Raw genomic sequence first — 6,053 nt, 5'->3', positions numbered from 1 at the left:
AAGGATGATTATGGACTATGGCCTAATATAATTGAGCATGAGATTGGCCGACTATTCATTTTGAATGAATGTGGTTATGTAATTAAAGTAGTTAATTCATTTGGGTTATGTAATTAATTTAGTTAATTCATTTGGTTGTGTAACTAAGTAGCTTATTTAATTTATTCAAGTTTGATTAAATTTAAATGGGAGCTTGTATGCCCCTTATCCACTCTTGTAATCGAAGATGGAGGCACATGAGGATGATTCAAAGAAGAAGTTTGAAGTTATCTAGCCTTGAAAGAAGTTCAAGTGCAAAGTGTAATAGCTTAGCTTAGTTATTCAATTCTCGTAATCGTTACGCGTAATTAAAATCAACCACCCAAACATGACCTTGATCCAACATATTGGCTCATGTTGGATCAAACAACAAGTCCATAATCATCCTATGTGACCTATTATAATTGCATGTTCATTGCACTTGATCAAGTAATTTTATATTTCCCATGATTCCATTTGAAAAATGTTTTTGATGAAATCAAATTGTTTTCTGAAAACAATTAGTGGGAGTATTTTATTATAGATCAAGTATAATGAATGTGTGATTGCATTAGAATCAAAGCAAATGCAATGTGATTGTTATTAATGAGATTATTAAAGATGAGACCTTAAAATTCCCTCAAAGTGATATTAAGTTGAAAAACGAAGAAGTCATTATGAATGCTTCTTTGTGGCCTTCCAACATTGTAATCTCCTAGTAGATGTTCTTGCATGTGAATATCATTCCGAACGGAGGTATTTCTTGCTAGGAGCATTAAATAGAGGTTATTCAACATTTGATGTTGTAAGGTAGGGACAAATCTTGGTCAATATTCTATTATGATGAGATTTAATTTTTGATCTCTATACTTACATGAGATGTTGGGTATAGCTTAACTAGAGTAATTTATCAATATCCTATTATGGTGAGACTTAATTACTTTAGAGGCCAAAGTTATGGATATTCACATTTGATGTGATTGGATAAGAGTATCCTCTCATGGAAATTAAGTTGACTTATAGTTCTATTATGATGCGGTTGGCTTAATGAAAATGAGTCTTCCATACTCACTAAGAGTTTTAATTTATACTCTCGAATTCCTTTGAGGGATTTGGAATTTGTTAAAATAGTGAGAGGGTGCCATTTGATTCTTAAGACCCGAGTCACTTGGTTTTAAAATCAATCTCACTTCTTTTATTTTATGTTATGTAGACTGCAATATGTCAGGACATCCTATCACCAAAATTCTCAATGAAAATCGTCTTGAGGGCCCAAACTTCAATGACTGGCTCCGCAATTTGAAAATTGTATTGACATTCGATAAGATCGCTTATGTCTTACAAAATGCACCTCCTCACACTCCATTGGCTCAAGATGCAACCGATGAGCAACGTGTTGCTTATCAAAAGCATAAGGATGATGACACTCAAGCTAAATGTGTTATGCTTGCATCCATGAACTCACAACTTCAGAAGCAACATGAGAATATGGATAGCGCCAGTTCTATATTACTCCATCTCACTGAATTGTTTGGTGAGAGAAATAGAAATGTGCGATTCACAGCTGTCAATGAGCTTGTTAAGACAAAGCATGTGAGGGGTGCTCCTATGCATCAACATGGTCTAAAAATGATAGGCCTTATTGAGCAAATTCAAGACCTTGGATTTGCACTTGATGCGGAGCTAGCTCAAGATCTTCTTCTTTCCTCCCTAGATGATTCATTTTCTCAGTTCATAATGAACTATAATATGCAACAAATGGATCATACTCTTTCTGATCTTCTCAATATGCTGGTAACAGCTGAGAAGCAAATTAAGAAAGAGAGTGGGAGTGCGGCTATTATCGCTTCTTCTTCATCCAGTAAGTCCAAATGTAAAGGCAAAGGGAAGAAGAAACAAGTGATAAAGCCTAAGGGAGTAGTCCAAAAGAAGAAGAAGAAGGAACAAAAGGAACCAAAAGGTATTTGTTTCTTTTGCAACAAAGATGGGCACTGGAAGAGGAATTGCAAAGCTTATCTTGCATCCTTGAAGAACAAGTCTTCAACAGAAGGTATGATCAATGTGATTGAATCAATATTTACAGTTAATAATACTTCCACTTGGATAATTGATTCAGGTGCATCCCACCATGTTTGCACTTCGTTGCAGGACCTAGTGGGAGCAAGGAAGCTTAAAGCTGGAGAAATTTCCCTACGTGTAGGAAATGGCACAAGAGTTGATGCCAAAGCCGTGGGGACTTATATTTTGAAGTTACCATCAGGAGATACATTGGAGTTAAATAATTGTCTTTATCTTCCTATATGTATAAAGAACCTTATCTCCATCTCCATGCTTTTGAAGGATGGTTATAGAGTAGTTTTTGATAAACTAAGTGGTTTTGTATCTATTAATGAACGCATGATATGTCATGCTAATATTATTGATGGTCTCTTTCATCTAGCTTTAGATGGTAGTATTAACTGTATGAAGGAAAATGCTTTGGGATCTAAGAGAACTCGAGAAACGGTTAACCCCATTAAGATGTGGCACCTTAAACTTGGTCATATTAGCCAAGATAGAATTCACAAATTATCCAAAAATGGATACTTAGAGTCATTAGGATCTGATCCTATGCCTACTTGTGAGTCTTGTCTAAAAGGAAAAATGACCAAGTCACATTATGGTGGACAAAGAACAAGAGTTAAAGAACTCCTAGGCCTAATACATACCGATGTATGTGGTCCCATGTCCACTATTAGTAGAGGTGGATTCTCATACTTCATAACCTTTACCGATGATTATTCTCGGTTTGGTTATATATACCTTATGAAGCACAAATCTGAAGCCTTTGAAAAGTTCAAAGAATTTAAGAATGAAGTTGAGAAACAGACCGACAGAAGTATTAAGGCTCTAAGATCTGATCGAGGAGGCGAATACTTAAGCAATGAGTTTATTGATTATCTCAAACAAGAAGGCATTGTTTCTTCACTAGCTCCTCCTGGAACACCACAACTCAATGGTGTCTCTGAAAGGAGAAATCGAACTTTGTTGGACATGGTTCGTTCCATGATGAGCTATACTGATTTACCTATATCCTTTTGGGGATATGCACTTCAAACAGCAATTTATTTGTTGAATAGAGTGTCTTCCAAGTCCGTCCCTCTTACACCATATGAGATGTGGCATGGGAAGAAACCAAGTCTCAATCATATTAAGATTTGGGGTTGTCCAGCTTATGTCAAAAGACTAGAAGCAGGCAAGCTTGAAGCTAGATCAAGCAAGTGTTTATTTGTGGGATATCCTAAAGATAGTTTAGGATATTATTTCTATCAACTTGAAGAACAAAAGGTGTTTGTTAGCAGGAATGCCACTTTCCTTGAAAGGGACTACGTCCTTGATGGAAATGTTGAGCAAATGGTAGAACTCAAGGAAGTGTCCAACAAGCCACAAACTAACACTCCATTTCCCATTGAACAACTTCCTGAACCAACTATAACACAAACTCCAAGAATTTCTAGTAGGATCCGGATACCTCCCAAGAGGTATGGTTTGTGTCATGAAAGCCTTGGGGAGTTAAATCTCCTTGGTGACAATGAAAACCTGTATGATCCTTCTAGTTATAATGAAGCAATGTCAAATGTTGACTCAAAGCAATGGCAAGAAGCCATGGAATCCGAGATTGACTCTATGTATACCAATCAAGTCTGGACTCTCGTTGACCCTCCACCTGGTATTAGACCAATTGGAAACAAATGGGTCTTCAAGAAAAAGATAGGTTCAGATGGTAAAATAGAAACCTACAAAGCAAGGTTGGTGGCAAAGGGCTATAAGCAAAGAGAGGGCATTGACTATGAAGATACGTTCTCTCCTGTTGCCATGGTTAAATCTATTCGGATATTATTTGCTATAGCTGCTCACTATGATTATGAGATATGGCAAATGGACGTAAAGACTGCCTTTCTGAATGGCAACCTTGAGGAAGACCTTTATATGGATCAACCTGAAGGCTTTACGTCTAAAGATGACATTCATAAAGTGTGTAAGCTTCATAGGTCCATCTATGGACTCAAGCAAGCTTCAAGGAGTTGGAACATCCGTTTTGATGATGCAGTCAAATCTTTTGGTTTCACACAAAACATGGATGAACCTTGTGTTTACAAGAAGGTCAGTGGGAGTGCTGTTGTGTTCCTTGTACTTTATGTAGATGACATCCTACTATTTGGGAATGATGTAGGAATGTTATCTTCAATTAAAGTTTGGTTGTCCAAGACCTTCCTTATGAAGGATCTTGGAGAAGCTGCCTATGTACTAGGAATAAAAATATACAGAGATAGATCAAGGAGATTAATTGGATTATCTCAATCCTTGTACATAGACAAAGTGTTGAATAGATTTCACATGGAACAATCTAAGAAGGGTTTTCTGCCTGTCAGACATGGCATTCACCTTTCTAAGAAAATGTGCCCACAAACGATTGAGGAAGTGCAAAAGATGAGCAAGATCCCATATGCATCTGCAATAGGGAGCCTCATGTATGCGATGCTATGCACAAGACCTGATATCAGTTATGGCGTAAGCATAACTAGTCGATATCAGTCCAATCCAGGTTTAGAACACTGGAATGCTGTTAAGAATATCCTTAAGTACTTGAGAAGGACTAAAGATTTATTCCTCGTTTATGGAGGTGGTGATTTGCAATCAGAGTTGCAAGTGGAAGCATACACAGACTCAGATTTTCAATCTGATGTGAATGACAGAAAATCCACATCAGGGTTTGTCTTCACCTTGAATGGAGGTGCAGTAAATTGGAGAAGCTGCAAACAAAGCGTTACTGCAGATTCCACTACTGAGGCAGAATACATTGCAGCTGCAGAGGCTGCAAAGGAAGCAGTTTGGATGAAAAAGTTCATCAATGAACTTGATGTGGTTCCTACCATTGAGTCACCGATGGTTGCTTTAGAATGAACCTCAATAATTTAAATACAATATATAAGTCATACTACTTTAGGAGACAAATTGGTATAGGCCAATGTATTGGTAATTAAAATTGAAAATTTTATCTTATGTCAACGCACATCCGTCAATGAAATATTTACAAACATGATGTAAAAAAATAAGCACGTTTCGCGGTCGTCACTTCATTGGTCAACCAAGAAAACATACAAGTGACTACAGTTGACCAATCCGATCGGGTTCGAAACTATTGTGAAATTTGCTAAATTTTTAACCACACACATAATTTATTGTAATAATCGCATCCAACGGTCGGTTTTCTTATTTTCTTTGAATTTATAGAGGTTTCTCTTTGGAGTGTATGATATATAAATATAGGTTTATAAGAGTAACTAAGTTTGACCTAGTTGATCGAATTCGAAACGAGAACCAAATTGGCCGGATTTTTTACAACTACCATAAAACATTACAATATCTCCATCGAGTGGTTGGTTTCTCCAAATTCATTTTTCTCTTCATCGTTGCTTTAGAATGAACCTCAATAATTTAAATACAATATATAAGTCATACTACTTTAGGAGACAAATTGGTATAGGCCAATGTATTGGTAATTAAAATTGAAATTTTTATCTTATGTCAACGCACATCCATCAATGAAATATTTACAAACATGATGTAAAAAAATAAGCACGTTTCGCGGTCGTCACTTCATTGGTCAACCAAGAAAACATACAAGTGACTACGGTTGACCAATCCGATCGGGTTCGAAACGATTGTGAAATTTGCTAAATTTTTAACCAGACGCATAATTTATTGTAATAATCGCATCCAACGGTCGGTTTTTTTTAATTTCTTTGAATTTATAGAAGTTTCACTTTGGAGTGTATGATATATAAATATAGGTTTATAAGAGTAACTAAGTTTGACCTAGTTGATCGAATTCGAAACAAGAACCAAAGCCAACCATTTCATATATTGAAGCTTTGAAATTTGATTATGAACTACGAAGCAAGATTATTGTCTTGCCAAAAAACAAAAAAAAATTGTTTTATTGAAAAAAAAAAACCGAAAAAAAAAACCGAACCGAACCGAACCGAACCAAA

The sequence above is a fragment of the Rosa rugosa genome, chromosome 5 (genome assembly GCF_958449725.1).
Source record: "Rosa rugosa chromosome 5, drRosRugo1.1, whole genome shotgun sequence".
NCBI lineage: Eukaryota > Viridiplantae > Streptophyta > Magnoliopsida > Rosales > Rosaceae > Rosa > Rosa rugosa.
Note: the sequence above shows the minus strand (reverse complement) of the source record.